Genomic DNA, 19402 nt, shown 5'->3' with positions numbered 1-19402 from the left:
GGTGTGCTTTGCTGAGTGGTCTCTGTATGAAAAAAACCTGACGGGGAAAAACCTAAAGAATGTTCCCCTACAATGCCATCACTGAGTTTAGGCCTTCTGGGATTTCTGCGATTTGTTTCACAAGGGGAAACTCGCTTTGATACATGAGGACTTTTATTCATATCTCCTGCAGAAACTGCTGTTTCTACTGAATGCTACAATGAACTTGTGAAAGTAATCAAAGAAGAACATAACTCCTTCGAAAAGCAATCAGGCACTATTTGTGGTGAAATACTTTTATAATCAGCTTGAGACGGAGGTTCAATAATAATAGGACTACCTGTTGATCTTGAGTCAGAGTCAGACACTGGCAAGACAGTCTTTGCTTCTGATGTAGGAGTCACATGACTCACAGGCTGTAATCTGTGAGTGTTACCTTTCCTGAAGTGACCATACCTTTTTCTCCTTGAATAAGAACCTGGGGTATCTCTGTTCAGTATGTTTGAATCGACTGGTTTTGAAGCTGAGCTCATCCCAACAAAGATCTCGTCAGCATCGTCATTTACATGTTCCACTCCAACCAAGATCACTTCATCATCATCATCATCATCATCCACTTGTTTCGTGTCTCCCTCCCTTTTCCGTACTTCTGGCTCTTGTTCTTCTTCACGTAACATAGATGGGAGTTCCATATTTTTAATACTTTTTTATTCTTAGAGGGTGCGGCCACAAGTCCCAGTGCTTCCTTTATACAAACTGCCACCTAAGTGTAAACATACTACAGATTAGTTAAGTACAGAAAAATGGGCTATTTGATTATCTCCAAAACTCTAGAGTACTTATACACACCCTTATCTTACAGACAAAGACACTGAGTGTCAACCAGACTCAATGACAGCTGAAAAAACTACGACTACAAGTCTACATGGCTCTAGAGTCATAGCTTTGTCGCATGTTCACTTTAACCTCTTCTATTTCAAAAAATAAAGAGGAAAAATAAAAAAAAAAACCGCCATACTCATCATTAGGTGAAATCACATGTAAAGGAGAGTATTTTTACAAAAGCACTGTTCTACAGCGTTTAGAAGCATGGACTTTGGAGTCAAAGGACATTAAGTTGGAATTCTAACTTAACCACACACCAGTTGCATCTTCTTGAGCAAATTTGTAACTTTTAAATGTGTTTCTGTATCTTAAAGACAAACATGCTTATTTCTTAGACTTAAGGTTAACAGCTTTTTTAAAAGGCATCAGCTATTCAACGGCATCTTGTTTTGTAGTAAAAATGGAAGAAAATGTATCTTAAATGCACATTACAACCGATCCACAAATTCTAATTTCATAAATGTTAACAAACAAAATAGGTAGCAAATTCAAAGCATAATCTATCTATACCTAGTTAACAAACAGCATAATTCAATGTCAAGCACTTAACTCAGGCCTAGGAAAAGGAGAATGTGCTCTCTTTGATAATCTCACCCCAATTCCACACTGATATATCCTAAATTTCTCCCTCTAATCCTGGCTAAACTTCAATCCAACAATGCTTCATCCTTTATGCCACATGTCTCTTCCCCACATAGCAGGCAAAGTGATGCCAGATTTTCTCTCATACCAATATCAGACAGAGCTATCACTCACACACACACACACACACACACACACACACACACACACCTGATATCCCTCATGAATACAGGTGAAAGAGTCCTCAACAAAATACTGGCAAACAAAATTCAACAGCATATAAAAAAGACTGTATACCATGATCACGTGGGATTTAGGGAGGTATGCAAAGTTGGTTCATTATAGGAAAGTCAATCAACATTATGCCATTTTAAAACAATAAAACCAATAACACATCTGCCTGAAGAAAAAGCATTTCCTTGAATCTAGCACCTTTTCATAACCAGGGTTAAAAGAACACTTAATAATTAAGAAGAGAAGAGAACTTTCTCAATCAAAGGGCACCTGTAAAAAGACCCACAGCTAACATCATACTTAAGAATGAAAAACTGAAAGCTTTCCCTCTAAGACTGGGAACAACACAAGGAAGTCTATTACACACTTTGGCTCAACATTATACTGGCAGTTTTACAACCAGAGCAATCAGGTAACAAAAGAGAATTGTTGCTCTAGTTTAAAAAAAAAAAAAACAACACAATGAAAAAACAAAAAACCGCTTTCAGAATGGAAAGGAAAAATCAAAATATTGGAGATAACATATCTTTGTATATAGAAAATCTTGAAGAAAACACAAGTATTAGAATTAATATAAAGCTTGCAGAATAGAAGACAAATATTTTAAAAGTCAACCACATTTTACACTGTAGCAACAAATGTTGTTGAGTAAATACTTGAATCTACACTAGCATTCAAAAGAATACTTAGGAAGTCAGAAAGAGGAAGACAATATATTCTTTTGAATGGCTGAGTAATACTCCATTGTGTATATGTACCACAGCTTTCTGATCCATTTATCTATTGGTGGACATCTAGGTTGTTCCATGTCCTGGCTATTATAAACAGTGCTGCGATGAACACCGGGGTACATGTGTCTCTTTCAATTCTGGTGTCCTCAGTGTGTATGCCCAGCGGTGGGATTGCTGGGTCATATGGCAGTTCTATTTGCCATTTTTTAAGGAATCTCCACAATGTTCTCCATAGTGGCTGCACTAGATTGCATTCCCACAAACAGTGTAAGAGGGTTCCCTTTTCTCCACACCCTCTCCAGCATTTATTGCTTGCACACTTTATAGGAATCAATTCTAATGAGACGGATGAAACTGGAGCCGATTATACACAGTGAAGTAAGCCAGAAAGAAAAACACCAATACAGTATACTAACACATATATATGGAATTTGGAAGGATGGTAATGATAACCGTGCATGACAGTCAGCAGAAGAGACACAGATGTATAGAACAGATTTTTGGACTCTGAGGGAGCGGGAGAGGGTGGGATAATTTGGGAGAATAGCACTGAAACATGTACACTATCATGTAAGGTAGTCGCCAGTCTATGTTTGATGCAGGATACAGGATGTTTGGGGCTGGTGCACAGGGATGATCCAGAGAGATGATATGGGGTGGGAGGTGGGAGGGGGGTCAGGATTGGGAACTTCTGTACACCTGTGGTGGATTCATGTCAATGGATGGCAAAACCAACACAGTGTTGTAAAATAAAATAAAGTAAAAATAAAAATAATAAAAAGGAGAGAAAGACAAATATCATATGGCATCACTTCCATGGACTCTAAAATATGACACAAATGAACTTATCTATGAAACAGAAACAGACTCACAGACATAGAGAGCACACTATGTGATTCCCAAGAGGGGAAAGTAGGGGTAGGCACAGATTGGGAGCTGGTGATTAGCAGATGCAAACTATAATATATACAAGAGAGAAATAAGAGCGTACTGTATAGCACAAGGAACTATATTCATAATTTGTGATAAACAATCATGGAACAGGGTATGAAAAAATTGTATGTGCATATGTGTGTGTTTACATATGAAGGAAAGGAAAGGACAACTGTTGGCAAGCACATACAGAAATTGGATCCTTGTGTGTTATAGATGCATTTTAAAATGGTGCAACTGCTACAGAAAACAGTTTAAAGGCTCCTCAAAATACTAAAAAACTAGACCTGATACATGATTCAGCAATTCCACTTCAGGATATAAAATCAAAAGAAGTTAACATGGGGTCTTGGGATATCTGCAGAGCCGTGCTCACAGCAGCACGAAGCACAACAACTAAGAGGTGGAAGCATCGAAATGGCCATCAAATGTGATATATACACATAATGAAATATTATTTAGCCATATAGAGAAAATTCTGTCACATGCTACAACATGCATGATCATTTCAGACATCAAGCCAAATGCAATAAACCAGTCCTACAAAAAGACAAATACTGTAAGTTTCTACTTGCATGAAATAGCTAACACAGTCAAGCAATAGAAAGGAAACAAAAAAGAACGATGGAGTCCATGGTCTAGGTCAACGGGCAAGAAAAGAAGAGTTGCTGTTTAATGGGACAGGTGATGGGTACAGAGTTTCGATTTTGCAAGCTGTAAAGGTGTAGAGATCTGTTTCATAACAATGTGATAAGGAATTCCCTGGTAGTTCAGAGGTTAGGACTCCACAGTGTCCTATCAGGGGCCTGGGTATGATCCTCAACCAGGGAACTGTCATACAAGCTGCACAACACAGCTAAACAATGCAACAAAAACAAATCAACACTGTGACTACGTGTGTGTATATGTCTTAGTCACTCAGTTGTGCCCAACTTTGCATCCCCATGGACTAAAGCTCACCACGTTCCCTTCTCCATCAGATTTGCAGTGGGTTGCCATTTCTTTCTCCAAAAGGCTGATGAAAGTGTGCAAAATACTTAGCATGCAAAAATGGTTAAAATGGTAAAAGTTTAAGTTAGATGTTTTCTACAACGATTAAAAACAGAAAAGCATTTAACAACCAGGAAAAGAATTTGAACAGACATTTCCGACTCTTTGCAACCCCATGGACTGTAGTCTACCAGGCTCCTCCGTTCATGGGATTTTCCAGGCAAGAGTGCTGCAGTGGATTACCATTTCCTTCTCAAGGCGATCTTCCCCACCCAGGAATTGATGCCAGGTCTCCTACCTTGCAGGCAGACACTTTCTCTTCTGAGCCACCAGGGAAGACCCGAGCAAAATGTCAATCAGTTTCACCGAGATACTACTTCACACCCATACTACTTCACACCCAATCAAAAGGACGAATAATAACAAGTGCTGCAGAGGATGTGGAGAAAAGGAATCTTCATGATATTGTTGAGGTAATTGCTGTAAAATGGTACAACCACTCTTGCAAAAGTGGTTGGACAGTACCTCAAAAATTAAATGTAGAGTAGAGATATGATCCAGGAATTTCCCTCTTTTGTATATATGCACCAACACTGAAAATGTTCAGTCCATGCAAAATCAGTGTTCACAGCAACATTACTCGCAATAGTCACAAAGAGTACACCATCCACGTATTATCCATTCATTGACGAATGGATAAACAAACTGTGGTATATGCTCAAAATGGACTGCACGGAAGCCATTTACCATATTCATATACCATATTCAGCCATAAAAATAAAACAAAAACATTCACTGCTATACAAGCATGAAAAAGATGAATCTTGAAAGTACACCAACGAGGGGACTTTCCTGGAGATCCAGGGTTTAAGACTCTCCACAGGGGCCATCCCTGGGCTGGGAACTAAGATCCCACATGCCACATAGCTAAATAAATAAATATTTAAAAAGAAAATATGACATCTGAATAAATCCGGACACAAAGGTCACATAATGTATGTGGGAGAACTGTAGGTGGAAGACAAGCATGAAAGAGAAGCACTCTGTAATCCAAGTGAAACATTTTTTTTCAGGGAGGAGGAAATGAACCACTCTGGTAAAGGCTGCCAATAAATTAAATAAAATAACAACTAAAAATTGACCCCTGAGTTATTCATTTGAAATTCACTAGTGGCCTTGCCAAGAGTGGCTTTATAGGAAAATGAGAGAACTCGAGATAACAAAGTCTAGGAACAACTCTGCAGAGGTCTATCATAAGCAAATATGAAATAAAAGCAGCAGAAGCAGGAGGTGTCACCAAAAGATGGATTTTTAACGACAGGTCACATTATGGTCAGTCTGTTTGCTGATGGGAACCATCCAGAGAAACAGAAACCTTAATCCAGGAGGACAAAGAGGAGACTTGCTAGAATATCAAGAAATGAGTAGGTCCAGAAATGAGCAGATTAAGAATTGAGTACATCAAACCACAAGAGCACACAAGCTGGAAAAGGCAATGGAAACCCACACCAGTACTCTTGCCTGGAATATCCCACAGACGGAGGAGCCCGGTAGGCTGCAGTCCATGGGGTTTCGAAGGGTTGGACACGACTGGGCGACTTCACTCTCATGCACTGGAGAAGGAAATGGCAACCCACTCCAGCATTCTCACCTGGAGAATCCCAGAAAAGGGGTAGCCTTGTGGGTGGCTGTCCATGAGACTGCAGAGTCAGACTCGACTGAAGCGGCTTAGCAGCAGTAGCAGCACACAAGAAGGGTACACAAGCCACATAATTTGCTCACATTGACAGAGCTGAGATCATGTGAAAAAAAGGCTGGCATAGTGGATTAAAGGGTATGGTAACCAGCCTTCAAGCGAATTCAATCTCCTGATATTCCCACCCCTGCGCAGTTCTCTCTCAATCTATCACAGGGTAGACCTGTTAGACTAAGCAAATACACAAGCGCAGATGTGTAACATCTCAAAAAAACCCTGCACTTTATCATGGGTGCAAGCACTTTCCTGAATCACTCATTCTGAGTAAAGACAGCAGCCTCCACACGATAAGCCCCTTGGAGAGGCCCACAGAAGGAGGAACTGAGGCTTCAAGAGTACAGACAAGTGAGAGAGCTAAGATTCAACAAGCTAAGTCTTCAGAGGTTGCCAAGCCAGACAAAAGCTTGACTACTACCTCAGGAGAGATCCTAGGCCAAGAGATAACAAGTGGTAAGTTCTTTCAAACTATTCCATTTTGAGATCATATGTACAACACTAACATTTCAAGTTCTAATACCATTCCCATCATACTTACACACAGAACAGTTCTCCTATAAATATAGCAAAAATCAAAACACACACACACACACACACACAAACACACACACACACCCCTATCCAAAGCACTGAAACACAGGAGTTGCCTGGCAGTACAGTGGTTTGGTTAGGACTCAGCCCTCTCACTGCCAGGATCCTGTGTTCGATCCCTGGCTGGGGAACTAATATCCTATGAAGCCACATGTTGTGACCAAAACAAAACATGCTCTGAAGTTCAAAGCTGTACCAGCAAGATAAGTATACAACACAGCTGTAGGCACAAGTGGCTGGGCATAGAGCTTCCTATGATCTTGTTTACTCGCATGAAACGAACTCAGATGGTGCCTCACCCCCATCCAATGGAGTTCACTTACTTAATGAAGAAAAGCCCTTAAGGGTACAGAAATGAGCAAGTAATCTCACGTGAACATGTTAAATCACAGGATATTTTCTCTGAATGAACCACTGGATTCATTCATTCATTTGGCCATGCTGTTTGGCTTGTGGGGTCCCAGCTCCCTGACGAGAGACTGAATCCAGACCACTGCAGTGAAAGCCCAAAATCCTAATCACCAGGCCACCAGGGAACCCCCACACCTGCATTGCTTTGCTTTGCTAGCTAAAACCTTAGGATATGTGCATTGCCCCACTTTAGCCTCACCAAGTGGTAGGAGTCAGCTCTACACAGCTTAAGATCCATGGTGCTCTTACTTTTTTTCTTTCAAGAAGGCAGGAGAAAGCAAGTCACCCTGCCTGTTTTTAAGCTTGCCACTCAGAAAGCTGCAAACCTGAAACCATGATGGCCCTGAAGTCAGCACCCGCAATCAGGGTCAGGTAATCCCCAATCAGGAATACTCTCTCTCAACAGCAACGTGTCAGCCGACGAATGAAAGGAGAAAAACACAATGTAAGAAAGCCACAACTTTGTCCCTTGTTGTAAAGATGTCTGTCACCTTACCTCAGGGGCCCACTGAAATCCTGAGCGCTTGAGACCTCCCAGGCAGCACACGGTCACATCCTGGGGACAAGCACAGGAAAAAGCCAGGGTGAGTCCCCTGTTCTGGGAACATTCTATCCCCCCAGGCCCTACCTGGTCCTACCCTATGGATGCTGACCAGGCGTCTCACACTCAACCAGACCAAGTGATTGAACTCCTTTGCCCTGAGCTTCTTCCTCCCACCTCCCTTCTCTCAGTAACAAACAAACAAATACCTCATCTGCCAACTTCCGAACCAAAGGCCTGAATCTCGGGGCCCCCAGGGACGGGGCAGCCCTGGAGTCTGAGGAGAGGCCGAGGAAACAGGAAAACGACCAAAGCACCAGGGCAGTGAAGAGGCCACTAGATCGATTTTTTTCCTTTTTTTTTTTTTGCTGTGCTCGCCTGACTAAGCCTGGGTGCAGGACCAGGTTGGGCCGTGAAGATTTGTGTGTGTGTGTGTGTTTAAATCATTAGGTTCCACAGGAGAGCTGGGGGTGGTGCCCGGGGCCAGGGGCCTAAGAGGCCCTTTCCTGGAGCTGGCTTGTCCCACCCAACCCCCGGGCCGGAAAGCTGCTGGAGAGCTGAGCCCACCCAGACTAGAGAGGAGAGAGGGCGAAAGGAGCCTGAGGCCTGTGGGTCCTGCCGCACGCTCCCTCTTGAGGGCCCGCGGGCCCTCACCAGCCGCCCCACCGAGCAAGGCTTCGTGAGAGTGGGGACCCGAGAAACCCTCCCTTTAGCCGTCAGGCACCGCTTTGGCTGAACCACGCTCCAGTCCTTACCAGCCCCCGTTGACGGAGGAGACAGAACTGCCTGCTGCTCACCTGCCTTATGCAGTTCCCGGATCAAGCCTGAGGAGGCGAGCCTGAGGGGATGAGGCCTCCTCAGGTCAGGGGCGCCGCCTCAGCTCCTCCTACAGGCGAGCGGGCTGCCTCCGATGATTGGCTGCCAGGTGTCGGCTCCTGCAATCTGATTGGCCGCCAGGCCGAGTTGGGCGCATGCGCGTGCGATGGACACCCACCCCCTCCCCCCACCCCGTAAAAGCACCCTCTGTGGGCGTGGTCAGGCTGAATCTGAATCTCAAGAGTGTTGGGTCAAGATTGCTCAGCTCACCAAACGCGAAGAAAGAAAAAACAGATGGCACAGTCGCCTGGGCACAGGGCTGAGAACGGCCTCCGAGTCTACCAGGGGAGTCCAGTGATGGTGTCCGGCACTCACAGCCCTCAGGTGTGACCTCCCTTAAGCCAGTTCTTTGCTTAAGGAACTTGACCTTACAGTGCATCTTGGCTCCCCTCCTCTTGGAATTACATTTCAATCAAGGCAGGGCAGCCTGCCCCTGTTTTTGCACTGTCTATTGTGAGCTGAGAATGAGCTTTACTTTTTCTTCTTCTTCTTCTTTTTAATTTTAGAGCTTTACACTTTTAATGGCTGAGGAAAACCGAAAAGACTTTTATTTTCTGACGTGGAAATTGTGTGAAATTCAGTTTTCGGAGTCCTTAAATTTGGAACAGGGACTTGCCAGTTTCTTTCGTTGTTGTCTATGGCTGAAAACTTAATCGCCAATGATCATATTCGCAAAGCCTAAAATATTTCTTTTTTGGCCCTTCACAGAGTCTTTTTTAAATGCCCTGTGCTGCTGGAAGTCTCCTAGTAGACCGTTGAGATCTCCTATGGGAGGATAAAGTTTTGGTTTTGTTACATTATTTTCTTCTCTATTATATTCATTTTTCATTCTTTCCTAATTTCATTCCTTCACATCGCTATAAGTTTGTTCTGTTGCTCATCTTTACAACTTTTTGAGATAACTGTTTATAACTCTCATTTCTCTTGTATCTAATGCTATAAAGTTACCTTAATTTGTTGTTGTTGTTCAATCCCTCAGTCATGTTGGACTCTTTGCAATGCCATGGACTGCATGCATCACACCAGGCTTTCCTGTCCTTCACTGTCTCCTGGAGTTTACTCAAACTCATGTCCATTGAGTTGGTGATACCATCCGAACATCTCATCCATCGCCACCCACTTCTTCTCCTGCCCTCAGTCGTTCCCAGCATCAAGGTGGTTTCCAATGAGTTGGCTTTACCCATCAGGTGGCCAAACTATTGGATCGTCAGATTCAGCATCAGTCCTTCCAGTGAATATTCAGAGTTGATTTCCCTTAGGATTGACTGGTTGAATCTTGCTGTCCAAGGGACTCTCGAGAGTCTTCAACACCACAGTTCAAAAGCATCAGTTCTTCGGCACTCCACCTTCTTTACGGTCCAGCTGTCACATCTATACATGACTGTAGGAAAAACCATAGCTGTGACTAGATGGACTTTGTCAGCAAAGAAATGTCTCTGCTTTTTAATAGGCTGTCTAGGCTTGTCATAGCTTTTCTTCCAAGGGCCACATATCTTTTAAGCTCATGGCTGCATTCACCATCCACAATCATTTTGGACCCCAAGAAAATAAAGTCTGTTACTCTTTCCATTGTTTCTCCGTACAACTTTAACTGTGTCCCACAATTTTTGTGAATAGACTGTTCATTATCATTCACGTCCGAGTATATCCTAATATTCTCTTCTAAAGATAAGCCTAAATGTTGCATGGGCTTCCCTGGTCACTCAACTGGTAAATCGCTTTCCAGCCAATGCAGGAGACACAAAAGGCCTGGGTTCGATCCCGGGTCAGGAGGATCCCCTGGAGAAAATAATGGCAATCTGCTCCAGGATTCTTGCATGAAAATTCCATAGAGATATATGTTATGTGTTAAGATAGTTATTTCTATTTTCCAAGTGAATGGCATTTTCAAAGATGTTTCTTGGTCAATTTCTCATTATTGCATTATAGTCAGATGACACAGTCTAAATATTATTGATCCTTTGTATTCGAAGATTTCCGTTAAGTATGCCGTACTTCAGATTTCCATCTCCGTGAAGTCAAAATGAAGTGGGTGTTGTGTAGAGAAAACACTTGCAATGTCTGAAATGTATGTATGTGAAATGACTTCCTTTATGCTTCACAATTATTCCAGCAACTTTCAGTAGGGTACCTTTAACTAAGTTCCAGGGTTTTCTCAAATTTTACCAGTTTTTCCACAAATGTTCTTTCCTAGTTTCATAGTCCCATATAGGATACTGAACTGCATGAGAATATAGAGCAAAAAGCTACAGATACCTCCCTTAGCTTACTCTGGTCTATAGCAGTTTCTTAAACTTTCCTTGTTTTTCAAGACTTTTGACAGTTTTCAGGAGTCCTTCAGGGACAGGCATTTTGCAGAATGACTCTCTATATGGGTTTGGGATGTTTCTCCTGATTGCCCTGGGGTTTATATAATTTTAGAACTGTACCTCCAAGGCAAAATATCTTTCTCATCATCTCCCATCAAGGATTCATACTATCAATATGACCTACCACTAGTTCGTCTGCTATAAAGTTGTCTCCTTCCTGCTGACATATTCTGTTCTTGGAAACAAGCCGCTAAACACAGCCTACATTTAGGGAGGGGCATGGAATCTCATCTTGAGGAAACTATCGAAGATATGCACAAATTCCTGAGTATACAAGTTAATTGAAACTCCTTTGTAAGGAAGATCTGGTCCTTCTAGCCATATCTTTTAATGTTAAATTAATTAAGGTAAAGATAATAGGTTTCCCAGTTGGTGCTAGTGGCATATTAGACACGGACATAGAAAATATATTTTATTGAGAATTCCTTAGTGATCGGGTTATTAGAGATTTGCGCTTCCACTGCAGGGGGCAGAGAGTCAATCCCTGGTTGAAGATCTAAGATCCCTTAATCCTTACAGCAAGGCAAAAAAAAAAAAAAAAAAAAAACAAACCCTGCCTGATGAACACTCCATTGAATATACAGATAAAGGATATAAACAGAACACCTCACAGAAAAGAAAAGAAACATAAGCATTTATATATGTGAAAAGCTGATCGCCCTTATGAGGGAATACATGTAACAATTATGAAAATGTTTTCTACTGCTGCAGAAAGGTCTGTGAATAGCACTGACTTAGGTCATTGTTTTTCCAACCTTTCTTCTTTTCAAATGTGATGCATATTAACACATGAAACTGCTTTAGCTCTGTCTCAAAAATTTGCTATTTTCACTATCATTCAGTTCAAATAATGTTTTTCCCATAACAATTTCTCTTAGGAGCAATAAGTTATTTAGGTTCAGAAGCAGGAGAAGGAGAAGCCTAAACCACAACATTAAAGAGGCTTGTGAATTGCAGAGGTGCCGCTTTTGCACTTTGGGTTCCTGGCAATCCTTACTCTATCCTCAGCCTGTGTGCAGTGTCATTGCTTCATTTTCAAACTTTGGGAGTTCTGTACTCCTCAGTTATCTTTCTGGGGTTTTGTTTGGTCATGCCACAGAAGCTGTGGGATCTTAGTTCCACAACCAGGTGTTGAACCTGGCCATTGACAGTGAAAGCATCAAGTCCGAACCACTGAAGCAACAGGGAATTCTCATACCTCTTTCTTTCTTTCTTTCAAATATTTGTTCATTTACTTGGCTGTGCTTGTTTTTAGTTCCAGCACAAGGACCCTTCAATCTTCATTGTAGCATGTGGGAGCAGGGATTTTAATTGTCACATGTGGTATTTTTAGTTGCAGTATGTGGGATCTAATGCCCTGACCAAGGAATGAACTTGGACGCCCTAATCTGGGAGCACCGAGTAATTCCACCGGACTACAGGGATGTCCTTCCCATGAATGAACCCAGGTCTCCCACATTGCAAGTGAATTCCTTACTGTCTGAACCACCATAGCTTTGACTATAAGAATTTTGGTCAGCAGAGTGATGCCTTAGCTTTTTTTTTTTTCTTTTTTAATGCTGTCTATATTTGCCATAGCTTTCTTCCAAGGAGCTAGCTTCCTTTGATTTTGTGGCTACATTCACCATCCACAGTGATTTTGGAGTCCAAGACAATCAAACGTGCTGTTATTTTCAGTTGTTCACCATTTCTTTGCCATAAAGTGATGGGACCAGACGTTGTGATCTTCGTCTTTTGAAATTTGAGTTTTAAGCCAGCCTTTCACTCTCCTCTTTTGCCACCATCAAGAGGCTCTTCACTTTCTGCCCTTAGGGTGACATCATCTGCATATCTGAGGTTGTCGCTGTTTCTCCAGCAATCTTGATTCCAGATTTTGCTTCATCCAGCCCAGTGTTTTTCATGATGTACTCTGCGTTTAAGTTAAATAAGCAGGGCAACAGTATATAATCCTGACGTGCTCCTTTCCCTATTTGGAACCAGTCGCTTGTTCCATGTCCAGTTCTAAGTGTTGCTTCTTGCCCTGCATACAGATTTCTCAGGAGGCAGGTCAGATGGTCTGGTATTCCCATCTCTTTAAGAATTTTCCAGAGTTTGTTGTGGTTCACACAGGCAAAGGTCTCATCACTTCATGGAAAATAGATGAAGAAACAATGGAAACAGTGACAGAATTTATTTTCTTGAGCTCCAAAATCACTGCAGATGGTGACTGCAGCCACGAAATTAAAAGATGCTCACTGCTTGGAAGAAAAGTTGTGACAAAGCTAGGCAGTGTTTTAAAAGAAAGAGACATTACTTTCCCAACAAACGTCCATAAAGTCAAAGCTATGGTTTTTCCAGGAGTCAGGTACAGATGGAGGAGCTGCACCATAAAGAAGGCTGAGTGCTGAAGAATGGATCCTTTCAAACTGTGGTGCTGGAGAATGGAGAAGACTCTTGAGAGTCCCTTGGACTGCAAGGAGATCCAACCAGTCAATCCGAAGGGAAATCAACCCTGAATCTTCAGTGGAAAAACTGATGCTGAAGCTCCAATACTTTGGCCTCCTGAAGGGAAGAGTCAACTCATTGGGAAAACAAAACAAAACAAAACAAAACCCTTGATCCTGGGAACTATTGAAGGCAGCAGCAGACGGCATGACAGAGGATGAGATGATTGGGTGGCATCAGCAACCCAACGGAATGAGTTTGAGCAAGCTTCAGGGGATGATGATGGACATGGAAGCCTGGCATACAGAAGTTCATGGGGTCGCAGGGAGTCAGACACGACTGAGCAACTGAACAACAAAAGCCAGGCAGGGTCTTTATGTACAGCTGGCTGAACCTCAATGGGGCTTTTCTGAATTTCTGGAGGTGGGTAGAACATAATTTTTTAGCCAGATCCCATGCTGCAGCATGTCTGGAATATTTTGTGCTCGTAGTCAATCTTTTTTGTGTGTTTTCTGGGTGGCACTTGGGAGTCAGTGTTCCTCACAATGATGGATGCTGTCTCTCTCAGTCCCAGCTGAACTGAACTTTGGATCATGACCTCTGTATCAGGAGGCAACCCTGGTAAGTTCTCTGGCTGTTTGAATGACTGATGATTCTTGGTTTGGTGCTCGGTCTTTTCCTTCACGTTCAAACTTTGTAGCCAGCACTTGCAACATGGAAAGACCCTCCTGTTGCAGTTCCTCTGAGCGTGATTTACAAAGGATGTCACCTATTTGAACATTTTGAGGCAAACCAGACAAACAAATTGTTCATGTTTCCATGCCATGTTCTAAAATACGCCTCTACATTGGCAAAAGCTGACAATCTGTAACTGCAAACACGGCAGACATAGGGCATTTTGCCAGGTTTGTGACTGTCCTTCAGGTACTGTAAGAGAACCTGATCTGTTTTGAAGGACAATTCACAGATATTACAGACCGTGGAGGGCTCCCAGGAAGCAGGGACACTTTCCATGCGACACTGCAGCTGGAACGAGGTGGGAAACTGGCGGTGGCAGTGCTGGCAGGTAGTGTGGGTTTCCCAGCTGTCACCCTTCTGCCTCTCAAGCTCCAGATGGTTCCTCAGGTGGGTCATAAACTTGACATATTTTAGAAGACTCAAGCAGCTGAGGCATTTGAAGGCTGTGTGAGTCTTCTGTTCTGGTGCCGTCTCTTGTATGCTCCAAAGTAAAAGCCATCAAATAACATTTACTCTCATCAGTGAATTTGATCCCAGATTTACTTTCATGGGATCAACAGTCTTGCTCTGACGTGCAAGAGTCAGAAAGTCCATTTTCTCCAGGCCTGACAAACTACATGTTCCTTCTGGATCCATAAGACGGAAGCATGCCTGGCCATTGGTGCGAGTCCGTGAAAATGATGCCCCACCATGCACATGGCTCGGTGAGGTCGGGGAATCTTCCAAGGTCATAACCGTGTTTTTCCAGGAGAGATACCTGGAGGGGCCATGGTGGAGGCAGGTCCCCCTGGGATTCCATCGCTGAGTTTGGGTCTTTTGGGATTCCCACTGTTAAAATTCACATCTGAAGTGGGACACCGCTTTGAATTAAGAGGGCTTTCATCCTTGCCTCCTAATGAGAAAACGGCTCCAGAGAGACAGGGTGGCCGCAGAGAGAACAATTCTGAATTGTGAAGGACAGTTTCCGGCGAGCTCGTTTTCCAATCAGGTTTAGATGAAGGCTCCGAAATAATAGAACAGCCTCTTCCTCCCCATACACACTGAGAAACTGGTGATACGGCAGCTGGCTCTGATGCTGGGGTCCTCAGATTTGCAGGTTGCCACCTGCAGGAGGGATCCGGATTCACGTGGTCCTTCATTCTTCTTGAAGATGAGTCCCTGGTCACTCTGTTCAAAACATTAGAAATGACTGGCTTTGAAGTTGAAATCACTCTGACAAAGAAGGTTTCAGCATCCTCCTTGACGTGCTCCACTCCAACAAAGATGACCTCAGCATCGTCATTGTCCTCACCTCTGGATTTGGACACGGCGGTCTTTTTCTCGGGTTGTGGTGGTGCTTGTGCTTCCTCACACGGGAAGAGATGGGCCATTTTGCAACCACTTGTGGCTTCAAGTGGCCCCTTCTAGTGTTTTTCTCCCCCTAAAAGCAATCACCAGGCAAGGTCATCCCCTCTGATCTCAGGTGTCAGTCTCTGTGGTTTCAGGTCACCCTCAGTTGGTCACCGAGAATATTAAATGGAAAACTCCAGAAATATACAACTTATGCATTTTAATCTGCAGGTAATTCTGAGGAGAGTGATTGGAATCTCACACCATCCTGCTTCCTCCTGCCCAGAATGTGAATCGTTCCTTAGTCCTGAACATCCCACGCGTCTGTCACTCGGTTACCACAATGACTGTTGAGATGCCACGGGGCTTGTGACCAAGTTATCCTTACTTTACTCAATAATGGCCCCAAACCGTAAGTGGAGGGATGCTGTCCATTGACATATGCCAGAGAAAATCCATTAAGTGCTACCTTTCAGTGAAAAGATCGAAGTTCTCAATTTGATATAAAAGAGAAAGAAACAATGTATGCTGAGGTTGCTAATATCTGTGGTGAATGTGAAGAAGAGAAAATAAATCTGGGTTAGTTTTGCTGTCAAACCTCCAACTGCAAAAGGTATGGACACAGAGCGTAGTAAGTGCTTAGTTAGGGTGAAAAAAATCGCTCAATTAGTACAGTAGTATATTTTACATAGCGACTAGACTCACAACACTTTTATAAAAGTATATTGCTATAATTGTTCTATGTTATTATTACACCTTCCCTGGTGGCTCAGATGGTAAAGTGTCTGCCTACAATTCGGGAGAGCCAGGTTCAATGCCTGGGTCAGGAAGATCCTGTGAAGAAGGAAATGGCAATCCAGCCCAGAATTCTTGCCTGGGAAATCCCATGGACAGAGGAGCGTAATAAGCGGCAGTCCATGGGGTCGCAAAGAGTTGCACACGACTGAGCGACTTCACTTTCACTTTCCTGTTATTTTTAGGCAGTAGCTATCTCTTACTGTGCCTCTATACAGTAGACTGCATCACAGGTGTGTTTGTATAGAAGAACCATTGTGTATATAGAGTTTGATACTGTGTGAGGTTACCGATGTCCCCTGGGGGTCTTGAAACTTACTCTCTGCCGATAAGTGGTGATGATTATATTTCTTTCAAAAGACAAAATTAGTACCTGGTTTAATCACTGGCTGAAACATTGAGATAACTATTAGCACCCTTAGACATAAGGAAACATCTCAAACTCAGTGAAATGACATGACCCTTTTAAACTTCCTTCTCCAGCCACCACTTTTGCCTTGACTCCCCATGGTGGCCCCCGTGCTCCTGTTAAACTCTGCAGGAGAGCTGGTAGGCACCATTTTGCTTACAGATCTACAATCTCACTCAGAAATGCTGACCGACAGAAAATGTCCAAAAGAGCCCCCAGCTGTCCCTTGGGGGTGCCTCTCACTCCCTCCACTCTCCGAGTCCAGAAGGCACCATAGTCTATACATGGATCCAAAATATTTGTTTTAAAATCCCAGCCATTTCTAATAGCAGGACTTGAACCTGCCTCATGCTGGCAATTCTCTCTCTCTCTCTCCCTCCCTCCCTCCCTCCTTCTCTCTCTCCCTTCCTCCCTCTCTCTCTCTCTCTCTCTCCCCCCCCCCTCTCTATTTCTCTCTCTCTCTCTCTCTCTCTCAGAGAGGGAGAGCATTTACTCTGTGCTTGAAACTACTACCACAGCATCAACATTGTATTAGGTATTATACGGAATGTGGAGATGATTTAAAACATGTGGGAGTATCCCCTTACGTTACATGCAAAGACTGCACCATTTTACGTAATGGACTTGATCACCCATTAATTTTGGTGTCTCCAGGTGCAGGGTTCCCAGACCCAATCTCCCATGGGTACCGAGGAGGGAGGGACGGGACTTCTCAAGACTTCTACTGCTCCCCCTGCCTTGGATGCTGTCTCAATTACCAGCACCCAACTCCTGAGCTGCCTCGGTCCACAGTTTCTCTGCCAGGCTTTCCTGACCATGATGTCAGAAATCACAGCCTCCCCCAACTCACATGCCATTTTCCCCTCCAGAGCTATTGGGCTGCTGTATTTTGGTTTCTAGAACAACATGGGGTGTCTGTCAGTGCTACATGCCTGCTGCAGAAATAAACAGTAACTGTTATTAAACAATCATTTACCTGTACCTCAAGCTCGGCCCACTCATTCCTGGCTCCCCAGGTACTTACACTTGATCTTAGCCAAAAGGCTGAGAAGCAATTTCTCCAAGCATTTGATGACTTCCAAATCTGAATGGATTAAAACTATCAGGCAAGAGAGAAAGTCAGCCAGTATGTAGCTGGATGCTGACAGGGGCAGTGGTGCTCCTTGAAATTAAAGGTTTGTAACACAGTTTCTCTCCATATAATACATTTGTTGATAGCTTCCATGCCATTAACACGTTTCATAGACATTAAAGGACATTCTAAAGTTTACATTTGGCCATTTGTGATACCAGATCACATTTCATCAGTAGCATATCATAGTTTGTTTGCTTGTGTGTAAATGATGTCCCTAGCGGTAAAGGTCCCTCCTGCCAATGCAGAGGACCTAAGAGATGCAGGTTCCATCTCTGGGTCAGGAAGACCCCCTGGAGGAGGGCATGGCCACCCACTGCAGTATTCCTGCCTGAAGAATCGTATGGACAGAGAAGAATCGTGGGCGACAGTCCATAGGGTTGCAGAAAGTCAAGCATGACTGAAGCAACTGAACACACACGCAGACATATGTATATAAATATATATTTTATAGTGGTATGAAAAATAGTGCTGTGGGACCTCCCTGGTATTCCAGTATTTAAGACTTCTCACTTCCAGGCCAGGGACACAGCTTCAATCCCTGGTCAGGGACCTGTGATCCCACATGCCACTGGGTGTGGCCAAGGTAAATGGAATAATGTATCTTACAGCTGATGTTATCTTAGATTTATTGAAGATTTCTATTTTTCATAAGCAGAATCCAGCCTACTACATTCATGTCACAAGTCACTAATGGCATGCTAGCTGCATTATATAGGCAAGTGGTTTAGACAGGGATTGACAAATCGGCTTGCTTCCCGATTGGTTTTTTTTTGTTTGTTTTTTCTTTTAATTTTTAAAAACGTTTAATATTTTTTACATTGAGGTTTAATTTTGGGAAAAACAAAGGAAAGGTTTGTGACGTGTGAACATTATATGATATCTAAATTTCAGTGTCACAAAGAAAGTTTTATTGGAACATAGACGTGATCATTTGCCTCTGCCTGAGGCTATTTCACCCTGCTAATGGGAGAGACCTCAATGGCCCTTAATGCCTGGTTACTCTCTAGACCTTAACAGAGAAATTTTGCAGACTCATGGCTGCAGAGAACAAAAGGAAGCATTCCAAACCCCATGGCTAAACAGCTCCTGAAGTCCAGTTGACTCAGTGCAGCTAAACACTGTTTCGGTTCTGTGCTGAGTTTAAAGTCCTTCTTTAGGCCATTCTAGATAAAACGCATTCAGAAGTTTATGATGGTCCCATGTTTTCGTCTGTGCCATGCTTTCAGTTTCTCCTCATTCAACATGTATCAAACAAACCCCGAAGTTTATCATCATCCAGTGTTTCAAGGCTGTTTCCTGCTCAACTGCTTCGTCATTCTCTGCAGAAAATACATAACCAATAATTTATCACAATCCAGAGTGTTAATTCTGGCATATGCTTCAAAAGGTCCTTTGTCCACTCAAGGTTGAGCACACTCTTAGTTGATCACCATCCGTTGATTCAGGGCTAGTACATACTTTCATTGATTTTTCAACTACCACAGCTCATCATACACAATGATTTACCATGATCCAGTTTCAGTGTTTTGACAGGCTCCTTGTGCTTCTTTCTATATACAAGATCAAACACAGGCCATCTGAAGTGTGAACATACAGTGTTTCAGTCATGAAACCCACTTCAAGTGGTTCTTCACTTACTCCACAACAAATACACCATATAGGTTATCGACATTCATTGTTTCAATGTTGTAGCACAT

At 43.0% G+C, this 19402-nt stretch overlaps 1 pseudogene; it reads right to left on the bottom strand.

The window, feature by feature from the left end:
• Positions 1–13694: 13694 nt before the first annotated feature.
• Positions 13695–15407, bottom strand: LOC138431476 (zinc finger protein 280A-like; annotated as a pseudogene).
• Between the last annotated feature and the right edge of the window lie 3995 nt (positions 15408–19402).

The sequence above is a fragment of the Ovis canadensis genome, chromosome Y, assembly GCF_042477335.2.
Source record: "Ovis canadensis isolate MfBH-ARS-UI-01 breed Bighorn chromosome Y, ARS-UI_OviCan_v2, whole genome shotgun sequence".
Classification (NCBI taxonomy): Eukaryota; Metazoa; Chordata; class Mammalia; order Artiodactyla; family Bovidae; genus Ovis; species Ovis canadensis.
The sequence above is the reverse complement of the archived record's forward strand: the minus strand, read 5'-3'. Positions and strand labels throughout refer to the sequence as shown.